Here is a 12641-nt window from a genome sequence, read left to right on the forward strand (position 1 = left end):
AATCCATGCCAGACCCAAATCCTTTCACAATTTACTTTCCCTGTCCACACCTCTTTTTTTCTTTGAAGAGCTTATTTATCCCTTATCACTACAGTAACAAAAACCCTAAAGATACCAGTGTGTGTGTGTGTATATATATATAAAACTATATAAAGAAGAAATAATATTAGCTAATTAGCTAAAAATTAGTAGTTAATTGATATATGTTGACATGGTTCAGTCTGAGGCAATAATTCTCTTTGATCTTCACGCTGAGAAAAATAAAAAGTTCCAAGGTATCAGTGGTGTGTGTGTTGATAAGTGAAGATATCAATCATGTGTCAACACAAGACAAATGAGAAAGGTACACAGTCCCACAGTAGGTCTAAGCAGGTATTTCCATATGCAGCAGTACAACACCTAAAAATAGCTCTCAAAAATACCAAGAGAGCTTTCTCAAAGAAGAATTCAATTCTACTGTTCAGTTCTAAAAAGTAATTAGAGTAATAAGAGGGCACCAACAAATGTATTTTCAGGGACACAGAGTTGTATCTGCTGCTTACATGCACAAAAATCCTGCACTGTTATGGCAAATGATAGCTGGCATATTGGATAACAGTTATTGAATATATTCTTGATAGGAAAGCCACTTTTTATCCTCTCTAATTTTTACCACTAAAGTTATTTGCAAGATAGAGGCAAAGAGTTGGCAAGCATATTACGAATGCAAAAGACACTTTACATTGCATGAGTCAACATAAAGATCTATGGAAACAATAAAATTCACATTTAGCTTCCCTGATTTTCATTCCAAGGCATTCTTCCCTAGATGCATATTTGTATTTTAGATTTTCAAAAAAAGGAAGTCACTCAGCAAATACTGCCTTTCAGTGATGGCACATGCTCACTGGTGAGTGCATGATTAAGCAGCTTGAAGTATGGAAAATGTTTCAGTTTAAGCTTCCCAAAATGGCCTACTTTTTCATTTGCTTTGAGAGCACCTGGGTAAACTTTGGCATTTGACATAAAAACCCCATTTTGTGAGACTGTAAAACAGCACTTGAGTTAAGAGTACGTGTGTTAGTTGGTTCTTGCCCTTTGATCCTCATCTAAGAAGAGCGGTGTTTCTTCAGAACAAGTTGTGCTTTTTATTAGATCATTGCCATAATCCTTGTGAAGTTGAACCAGTCTGTATTAGAAGACCCCAGCTTGCTTTGCCCATGCTCCAAGCTGGCCAGGAACATGACACTCCTGCAACGTAGGACAGCTATCTGATAATATGTTAAAAAGCCTTATCAATGGGCTAGGTTGGGTGAACAGTAAGGGTAGTGTCACACTCAAGCCGCTATATGTATTTCAGATTGGAGTGGTCTCATGTCTCTGTTGGGTCCCAAGAGACTGGTCTCTCTTGGGACCATTGTCAAAGCTAGCGTGGACCTGTTAGTGAATGGCTACATAGATATATTCCTTGTGTCCTTCACATTATCATAAGAGAGTTTGCTAGAGTTGCCTAGAATTAAGGCTGGATAACAGTCATCTTTCTAAAATCCCACTTTTCAGTTACCTCTGCCCCTCTCCTATGAATAAAGCTGGAAGATGTTAGCCCATGTAAAACAAATCCAAGCAAATTTATTTCAAAATCATCAAGGTATTTTGTACTTTGAATTAGGGAACTGTGAATCAGGGCACGTTCCTTTTAATAATCTGGCCAAACCTAGCTGTGTGATAAATCTTGGTAGGGTCTAGGGGAATCCAGTTTCACACATAATCAATGCAAAGTTGCTATAATTTCACATAAAAAAAAAAGTCACCAAACATTTTATTCGCACTAAGGATTCTCAAACCTCTGACCTGAGGTTTGTGCAATTGACCAAATTGCACATTCACAAATCCCTAGATTTAAATTACTTATTACAGTGTTAGAGTGGCAAACCTTGAGTTACCTTGAAAAGTTTCTTAATTCTGCCTCTTAAAAAAAAAAAAAGAAAGAAAAAAAAAAAGTCAGACCAAGAGCCACCTTCTATTTGTATTCACAGATTCCTATTTTAGTACCCAGGTAGAATTAAGGGGAAAAAAAAAAAAAATCAAAGACGACTGACACTATCACAGGAGGGTCAGTTTGTACTAACAACTTCAGAATGAGATTGAGAGGGAAGAAATAAAAAATCCATTTGAGAAGTGGGACGGGAGATGAGGAAATAGAGGGGACTGAAATCAGGGTAAGGAAAGACAACTGTACGGGAAGAACTGGAGTTACCTACACAATTAAAGGAGACTGGCACCAGAAAAGGAGTAACTGAATGGAAAGCCAGGGAAAATGAACAGTCAGTGCACAGTAAGGTCAAGATAGAGCACAACTCAAGAAAGAAGCTAGAGAGATTTGATTTGAAAGAACATTGTGTTTGGGAGGGGGGAGAGCCTAGAAAGAGGTCACACACAGAGATTTACACTGTCAGTTTGGAAATTATGATTGATGGAGAGAGATAAGGAGAGGCAAAGGACAAGGAAAAAAGCTTTGCTAGGAGGGGTAGAAAGGGTGGTGCAGCAAAGAGTACTTTTCTCACAAGAGTACTTTATGCTCAAGAGTGAGGAGTTCTCAACAGCAACAGTGGTTTCCCTGATCATCGTCCCCATTGCTCTCTGGCTAGCAGTAACTTTTGCAGTCCCATATAGGTATGCAATTTTTGCTAACACTGATGTACCAGAGAATGATTACCTGTACTACTAGTCACTACTCTTTCAGTTCAGGTGACAGAAGCCTTGTTGCAGTGAATGCAAAATCATCAATCCATGCTCAGGATCCATCTGTGTATCAGTATGACGTCACATGATAAGATACATTTTTAAAGCTGGGAATCTGCGTAATGCTCAAGCACTGCACTCAAACGACATTGAGCAAAAAAGTTGTTAAAGAAAGCAAACTTTAATGCAGATTTTCCTCATGCAACCTTTAGGTGAAGTGCTCACATTATATCTCTACAAGATCAAATTCACTGCACAGTATGGACTCTCCTTAGAAGATGAATCAAAATCCTTTATAATAAATATTGTTGTCTGCAGAACTTTCTTTGGTCCTCAGATTGAAAGGGCAGGTAGTGGGCAAGACAAATTCGTTATGGGCAGGGAAAAAAAATGAAAAGAAAAAAACCCAAACCAACAGAAAAAAGAGACACCTGTTCCACTTCAAGCATTTTGAGCATCCAGACAGCATGTTCTGATTCTGCAAGAGAATTCTTGTGTTAAGTCATTAAAATGTTTTTTTTTCAAGACAAAGGTCAAGAGGGTAGCAGTGTGGAGGGAAATCATTAGTTAACTATTTTCTGGGTTTTCAAATAATTACACAATGGTTGAGGCTGGAAGGGACCTCTGGAGGCCATCTGGTCCAACCCCCCTGCTCAAGCACGGCCACTTAAGGCTGGTTGCCCAAGACCATGTCTAGATGGCTTTTGAATATCTCCAGGGATGGAGACTCCACAACCTCTCTGGGCAACCTGTACCAGTGGTCAGTCACCCTCACAGTAAAATAGTGTTTCCTGGTGTTCAGAGGGTCATTGCCATGTCACAGAGGGCTGCCACCAGCTCCTGGCACTAGCTCTGGACATATCACAATGGGCAGAATGTTGGTGGTGGCCATGTCACAGTGAGGACTGGTAACATGGCCAGCCCAGGATAGGTATAAAAAAGGCTGCACCAGGCAAGGCTGACAGGAGAGTATGCACGTGAATGAAGGCAGGGAGACAGGCTGCTCCTCTTTTCTTCCTTATTCTGTGTATTACAGCTGGATGCCTTCATAGGGACATAATCAGTTCACAACACGCTCCTGTCCTCTACCTCCTCCAAAAACTCAGCCAAAGAGAGGACATCACTCTATTGGACAAGTAAGACAGCCCCAGCCTGTACCCTGTAATGATCTTGCAGGGAGCTGGAAGTTCCATGGGCAAAGGGAGCTCCCAACCTTTTTCCCTTAATGGCCAAGGCAGGGATGGGCCCTGCATGAGCTCCTGGCACAAACCTCAGTGATGCTATGGCCATGTCACAGCTCACAGAACACTTGAGGTGGCCTGTGTCACAGGGGGGTCGGTGGTTGGTTCAGGATGGGTATCTCCTATCTGTCTGGGAGATGTGGGATGGACATCCTTGGCCTGAAGCTGAAAGAATCCTGAGCAGGGAGGAAGGCTTTGCTTGTGGTGACAGAGAGTATCAGCTCTGGTTACTGATTCTCCTGTTTTTGACAGATTCAGCTGTGGACAGGAACACGACCAGATCATGACATGCTCCTGACCTCCCCCTCTGCCAGTCAGACAGTGTTGTAACTTTGTACAAGGATATTGACCTAAATCAAAGAAAACACACAGCCTCAGTCAGTACCATGTCATGGTCCTACAGGCAGCTGGGTTGTCCCCACATTGTGGACAAAGGGAGCTCTGCATGACCTTCCTTCCTTATAACCCGTCATTGTCTCATAGTCTCACAGGAACTGGAAGATCCCTCAGAGCTGTGGACAAAGAGAGACTCGCACCACTCACCATCTCTGTAACCTGTTGAAGTCTCCCTGGCAACAGGAAGGTTCCCGTAGCTGTAGGCAAAGGGAGCTCTGAACCACCCACCATGTCTGTAACCTGTCATGGTCTCATGGTCTTCACAGGGAACTGGAAGGTTCATACAGCCATGGACAAAGGGTGTTCTGTACAACCCACCATCTCGGTAGCCAGTCATGGTCTCCAGAACTGGAAGGTCCCTACAGCTGCTGACAAAGATAGCTTTGCATCACCCACCCTCTCTGTAACCTGTCATAGTCTCTCTGGCATCTGGATAGCTCCCACAGCACTGGACAAATGGAGATCTGCACCACTGACTGTCTCTGTAACCTGTCATGGTCTCATGGTCTTCACAGGCAACTGGAAGGTTCCCAAGCAAGGAGAGCTCTGAACCATTCACCACCTCACTTACCTGTCATGGTCTTCACAGGCAACTGGAAGGTTCCTACAGCCATGGACAAAGGGAGTGTTGCACCATCCACAGCCTCTGAAACCTGTCATGGTCTCGTGGTCTCACAGGCAGTAGGAAGATCCCCACAGCTGTAAGCAAAGGGATCTTTGAACCCCCCACCATTTCTGTTTGATTTCAAGGTCTCCCTGGCAACTGGAAGGTCCCCGCAGCCATGGACAAAGGGAGCCCTGGTATGAATCTTTATCAGCGTTCAACATATGAAACAAGACCCACTGTGAACTAGCACTAAAATACCTTTCTTAACTCTTTCTTGCTGATTTCCTAGATTATTGCTCTACCAGAGAGAGCAATAGAAATTTATTTATCCATTGCTCAGACCTGAGGACATATTTACACTTCCCATCTTTTGTGTGCATAAAATATCAAAGCCACTTCAGAGGCTGTTTCTGAATATGTCAGGAGTGAACTTCTTTGTGAAAACTCACTACACCTAACTCTAAAAACTAGACTTTTGTGCGTGAGTGTCAGTATTTATTTTTTGAAATATTGGAAATTCTAAGAAAAATGTCTGAACTGAAATACTTTTCTAAAAAAAATTAATTTTTTTTTTACATTTTGAATATTAAAAAACCCCACACCAGTAATACCTTAAAGCATAAGAAAGAGTTCTAATAACCTCATGGAAAGTACTACATTCTGAAAATGTCATTGTAAATTCCATTCAATTCAATGTCTATTTTAATTTCATTTCAGCTTCCTTTTTCTTTTCATATCTTGGAAGTACCAATAAAATAGAATAGGAAACTTGCTAGACCTACCATTGGTCTTTTTATCTTTGTCAATTTTATGTTCCACGCTTGCTTCCTGCCCACTGCAAGTCTCAAATACCAAATTAACACAACTGCTGAGCACTACACCACTGCCTGCAATAACACTCAACAGAAGCCATGCTAGAATAAATAAAGTGCTAGATAAAGTGTTCATTTTGCAGAGTATATGTGAAACTGCATATGGCAGTGAAAATCATAAACATATTTTACATTTTTCTTTTTTTAGTGATCAAGCATTCCTGTTGTAAATGATATAAATAATACAAGCCCCTTGTGAAAAGAGATAATAAAGATAAATAATGGTTTTGAAATGCTTGGATACCAGAGTAATGATCCATACAGACAGATTTAATAATTTTGTTTTCCAAAAAAGATTTCCCACCACCCCCCTGTATTAAAAAAAGGGGGGGGGGGAAGGACTGGAGGAGAGACCTAGATTAAGTATGAAAGAAGAAATTATGAGTCATAAGACTGCACAAACAACCTTAATTCCGGTATTCCCGGTCTCCCTGGAGCTTGAGCAAATGGCTGTGTGGATGATTTAGCTTCCAGGCAGGTTAAACCATGACACTACTTTTTCTGCTTTTTGTGTGTCTCACTCTAAGTACTGCCAGAGTCAGGTGAGGGAGGGACAGAGGGGCTGGCAGGGGGAATACGCTACCATTGCTCCGAGGCAGTCCTTTACCAGCAGCCACCCCACTGCCTTCTGAGCCTGTCTTACCACTCTTCACCAGCCTTCTCCATAACCCTTCGCTCCTTTTCCACATCTTATGCTTGTCAGACATGTAGGAAGAAGATAGTCTTGCTGCCCATAAAACACTGAGAAATGGCACACAAGTAAAGGAATGTTTATCTTTCTACAAACCAAGTTCCTAAACTTTGAGTCTATTATTTTCTTTACACTGTCTCTAGAAAGAAATGAAGGACAACAGCTCTCTTCCTCTCACTAGCACATTAAGTAGCTGTAGAAGACGGAAAACACCATCTCCAACCTCAATAAAAAAGTGCATGTGATTTAAGAGAGGTTTGTTATTAAAAGGAGCAGAACTTCAGTAATGACCTGTGAAATTAAGTTGGGGTTACCCTAATAAACCAAATTATTTGTTTATGGCTGCAAGAAAAAAAAAAAACAAACCATACTTTAAACACACACAATTCATTTTTCTTGTATATCATTATAAGTGAGAATAAGAATATTGAGGACTACAGAAGAAAAAAACCTCAGAATTGTAACAGATTTTTAGTCAGGAAAATTAAGAGTTAAAGCCTACACAGTAACTTCTCTGCAAGACTTCTACTGGTATTGCATTTATTTTAAAAGTAATATAATGCAATTCAAAAAACAACACTGAGTCATGTTGTCTATGCACACTGGAATAGCTAGCTGGTTGACGTAGGTGATTGTTGCAATCTATAATGCGCTGCTGAGGCCCCACCTCGAGTACTGTGTGCATTTTTGGTTGCCTCAACACGGTGCCAGGATGGACATCATGCTACTAGAGTGTGTCCAGAGGAGGGCGACCAAGATGGTGAAGGGTCTTGAGGGCAAGACTTGAAAGAAGCGGCTGAGGTCACTTGGCTTTTTCAGCTTGAAGAAGAGAAGGCTGAGAGGTGACCTCATCGCAGTCTACAACTTCCTAAGGGGGCAGTGGAGGGGGAGGTGCTGATCTCTTCTCTCTGGTGATCAGCAATACGGCACGAGGAAATGGGATGAAACTGCATCAGGGGAAGTTCAGGTTGGTCATTAGGAAAAGGTTCTTCACTGAGAGGGTGGTCGGTGACTGGAACAGGCTCTCCAGAGAAGTGGTCCGGCACCAAACCTGTCAGAGTTCAAGGAGCGTCTGGATGATGCTCTTAGTCATCTGATTATTTTTAGGTGGTCCTGCGAGGAGCATGGAGTTGGACTCAAATCTTATTGGTCCTTTCCAACTTGAGATATTTGAATTCAAATGAGTTCTGGCTGCTAAAGGGATTTTATCTTTGTTTTTTCCCTAAATGCTTTAAACCAACTAAATCAATTCCACTCTTTTGAAGTTTTTTTTCAAATTACATGAATACATTAAACACACAGAAATATTAATGTAATAAAAGATTAATAACTCTCTCTGAAAAATAAATACTGTGAGTGAAAAATGTCATACTTGAATTCCTCGGCAATAGAGCAAACTATCAAGATACTGAAATGTAAATGTTACTAGAATGACGAGGAAGTTGGTCTGGTTTTGCTGTAAAATATTCAGTGAAAGAGTTTCATTCTCTTGGTTCACTTCTCTCAGCACTTCAGCCGGTTCACATGGATTATTTTCATGATTTTTTTTTTTTCAACTAACACTTGGATAAGTAATTTGAGATTTAACCTTGCTTTCCTATTTAGTCAGCAATCATTTTCAGAAACAATATTTTCATATATGGGAAAACTCAAGAATCAAAACAGGAAGAAAGTTCTCTCTCTGCATTTTTCTTTAATTTGCCATTCAAAAAACCAATCACTTTTCTTTACAAAATTAAGCTAGTTAGCTAATGAAACATTCTTGCTAGTTGTACAAGAAAACCTATAAATATGTATAATGTGTGCATTTTCTGTGCTCCTTCTACAAGTCTACAGATACTGAAAAATAGCAAAGCTTCTGGTCCAGCTACAATGGAACTCAAAATACACAATAATAAATATCGAAATTCATTATTGCTCCTTTTTGTCTTCTTATACACACCAGTGGGACACCAAATTCTGTACAAGAGTATTTTTCTGGTACCACAATAAGACAAGAAAACCTTGTCTTCTATGAATCTACCCCTCTTTTCCACTTCTTTGTCTGTATTCTGCTCTCAAAGGAGGAAAAGAGAATTAGAGTCTGAACAGAGGGACAAAATTATCAGGATTTGTTTTTAGGACAAGCAAGAGTGGAAAGCAGGGTAAGTACCAGTTGTTTTTCTATGGTCTGTTTATTCTGAAGCCTTGCATGAGTGACACACTGTAGTAAAGCACAGTCTCCCCAACACACCCCACCACCACCACCCACTCCCACTTTGTTTTCTGAAGAAGATGCTTTTTAATAGTGAAAAGGCATTAAAATGTAGCCAAGCCATGGATACAGTTATGAAATTTTCTTTTGCAAGCACTTTCTTTTGGTACGTGATTTACAACACTCAGCTCTCAGAACTGTATTTATAAGTACTACTCAGAGATGTCTCCAGAATCCAGGATTACCTGGACACTTCTCATTTGCCTAAACATTGCACTCACTGTGTAGTACTCCTCCATACATGTATAGTGAGGCTTAATAATCACACATAATTAGCTGAATTTCAAGTATACATACAATCTATGTATGTCTAGCACTGGCCCCACTGTACTGTTGCATCCACAGCTGGCTGTGGATTCTCCAGATTGAAAAAAACTTAGAGCTTGGGTATCACTGGCCGTTGCTTCAGTACACCGTGGCGTACAAGCACCTACACACTAGAGACAGTGCAGTTAGAATCAGAAATTGCATACAGAGTCAAAGATGTTAAGGTGTCAGAATCTCTGCCTTTATATCCTGCATGCACATCTACTGAAAGTCTAGTTTGCATTAATTACGTGTTTATCACCATAATAAACTCATTATTCTATTCTTCATAAGTGTTGTAGGGCTTACCATAAAAGAAAATCTCTCCTGGGTTATATATAGTTTCTTAGTTAAACTTTTCCACCCTTCTGGGATAATTACATGACAGGAACGTACATAGAGCTTAAATAAGATTCACATGTGGTTTCTAGATGAAGGACTGAAGTGCAGAAAGAGACTGTCCCTATTTGAGGGGCTTACAATTGGCCCATGACATTTTGAAGAATACAGTATTGTCTTTTTAATAGAACTGGTAAGATCCTCTCCTAGGGATGCTGGGAATATGCTGGGAGCTGCAACCCATAACTGAATTCAGATAGGCAGTTGCCTTGCTAATAAATCTCTTCTTACATGAGACCTAGCTAAAATCCTGTTCTGTAAAAGGTGGTATCCACAGAGATTCTTGGGAAATAAATTACAAAAAAAAAGTGAGGCTCGGGAAAAATAATGTTGATAGTGAGAAAACAGGAGCAGCTAAAGCCATTTCACAGGCAAAATTCACTGGATGCACTGCATAGATTCAAGCATGGATATAGTGGGATATAAGAAAGAAAGAAGAGGCAAAAAGGTGAACTACTGAGTTATTATTGTACATAAAGAAATTGAAACAGTGTGAAATTAAGCTTAGCTGAGAAAGCAGAGTAAGCACATTTTCTCCAAAACCATGAAACTCCTGATAGATATCTCCTAACACTGCAGAAGAGGTGGTTCTTTGCAGAAGTTTTGATTTACCTAAAATTCATTAGTCTTATCTGTAATTATGATACTCATTGTAAGAGACATGGATTTGAATCAAAGATGGAATGAATTCTGGGAGATGAAGATTTAGACTGAGGAGAAAAAAACCCCCAACTTCAGACAGTGAAGTGCTGCAGCAATAATGGAAAAGGAGAAAATGAAAAATAGTAAAAGGAAAGATGGAATCCTTCCAGTGAGAAGAATGAATAGGAAGTAGTAGAAGAGAAAATTGAGATTAAAAAAAAAAAAAAAATACAGCAAAGTAAACAGATTCCCAAAAGGCTCTGTAGAGCAAACATCTCAAATCTCTAAGTCAGAGAAACTACCCATGATTGCACTCCTGTTCAGTAGTTCCCAGCCAATGAGCACAAAAAAATGTGAAATCAGGCACTGAGTCACATGTACAATGTTTCTTTTCCACTTCATATAAATTATTTCTTAGGTCAAATAAAGACTGCTACGTATTGAAGGGAGATGGACAGCAAGCTAACCTCCTGACCACTGACAGCATTGTGGGAAGTGAAAGAATAGGAGGAGATGGTAAAAAGATGGCTCAGGGACATAAACGGGCCAGAAGCAGATGTCCCTGAAGTGGGAAGTGGTCTTCTCAAGGTCTTTTTAAAACTATTGTGCTTTCCTTTTTTGTGTCTTTTTCTTCTTTTTTGTTTTTAGTAGCTTTTATTTTGTTCTTTCTTTTTGAGAGAAGGGAAATTAATCTGCAAAGCTAAATAGAATCTCTCCTTTACATATAAAATATCTGCCTAATTTCCCTACAATCACTGTCAATCCAAGGACGGAGTTATGTCCTTTCTTTTCTTCTAAATCTTTTGGAAATAAGGATGAAAAGCAAAATTCAATGTTTTTGAAATCCAAATGCTAAGAAATATGGACAGCGAATAGCTATTCTTAGGTATAATGAGATGCTGCATGCCCATTGTGAATAAAAGCAACATAAAACACTTTTTAGAATGAACATCATAATGGAGTATGAACAAAAGAGTTCCAGTAGCTGTTAAATTTGTTTCCAAAAGATATTGTTTCAGCCTCTCATGAAAATTTTAAGTGCTATGAGGGCAATTCAAAAATATATACAGATTCCCATTCTGCACTAAAAAAAAAAATAATCACAGAATCACAGAATCATAGAATGGTTTAGATTAGAAGGGACCTTAAAGATCATCTAGTTCCAACCCCCCTGCCATGGGCAGGGACACCCTCCGCTAGACCACGTTGCCCAAAGCCTCATCCAACCTGGCCTTGAACACTTCCAGGGATGGGGCATCCACAACCTCTCTGGGCAAGCTGTTCCAGTACCTCACCACCCTCACAGTGAAGAATTTCTTCCTAATATCTAACCTAAATCCGCCCTCTTTCAGTTTAAAGCCATTACCCCTCATCCTATCACTAAATGCCCTTGTAAACAGTCCCTCTCCAGATTTCTTTCATTACCATTAAAGCAGATGTAAAAATGAGTTTCAGCTAGCTCCAAGTAAGGGGTTACCTGCTGTCCTGTATAAGCATAGTGTAGCTTAACTTAGAGCAACTAAGCCAAATGAAGTGGAATTAGGAAAAAATAAGCAGAAACAAAATACACAGAATTGGCTGGTTTGAGTAAATCTCATTCTAAAGGGAAAAGTCAAACTCCCTGTGGTGGGTTGACCCTGGCTGGAGGCCAGGTGCCCACCAAAGCCGATCTATCAGTCCCCTCCTCAGCTGGACAGGGGAGAGAAAATATAACAAAAGGCTTGTGGTTCGAGATAAGGACAGGGAGAGATCCCTCACCAATTATCGTCATGGGCAAAACAGACTCAACTTAGAAAAAATTCATCTAATTTGTTACCAAGTAAAATAGAGTAGAGCAATAAGAAATAAAATCAAATCTTAAAAACAGCTTTCTGCCACCCCTCCCTTCTTCCTGGGCTCTACTTCACTCCCAATTTCTCTACCTCCTCCCCCCAAGCAGCACAGGGGGACGGGGAAAGGGGGTTGTGGTCAGTTCATCACACATTGTCTCTGCCACTCCTTCCTCCTTGGGGGGAAGTTCCAGTGTGGGGTCCCTCCCACGGGAGACTCTCCTCCATGAACTTCTCCAATGTAAGTCCTTCCGTGGGTCCCTTCCACAGGGTGCAGACCTTCAGGAGCAGACTGCTCCAGCATGGGTCCCCCACGGGGTCACAAGTCCTGCCAGCAAACCTGCTCCAGTGTGGGCTCCTCTCTCCACGGGTCCACTGGTCCTGCCAGGAGCCTGCCCCAGCATGGGCTTCCCATGGGGTCACAGACTCCTTTGGGTGCATCCACCTGCTCCGGCGTGGGGTCCTCCTCGGGCTGCCAGTGGAAATCTGCTCCACCATCATCCTCCATGGGCTGCAGGGGGACAGCCTGCCTCACCATGCCCTTCACCACGGGCTGCAGGGGGATCTCTGCTCCGGTGTCTGGAGCACCTCCTGCCCCTCCTTCTGCACTGACCTTGGTGTCTGCAGAGTTTCTCACATCTTCTCACTCCTCTCTCTGGCTGCAAAAAACTGCTGCTAGTATT

The sequence above is a fragment of the Grus americana genome, chromosome 2, assembly GCF_028858705.1.
Source record: "Grus americana isolate bGruAme1 chromosome 2, bGruAme1.mat, whole genome shotgun sequence".
Taxonomy (NCBI): Eukaryota; Metazoa; Chordata; class Aves; order Gruiformes; family Gruidae; genus Grus; species Grus americana.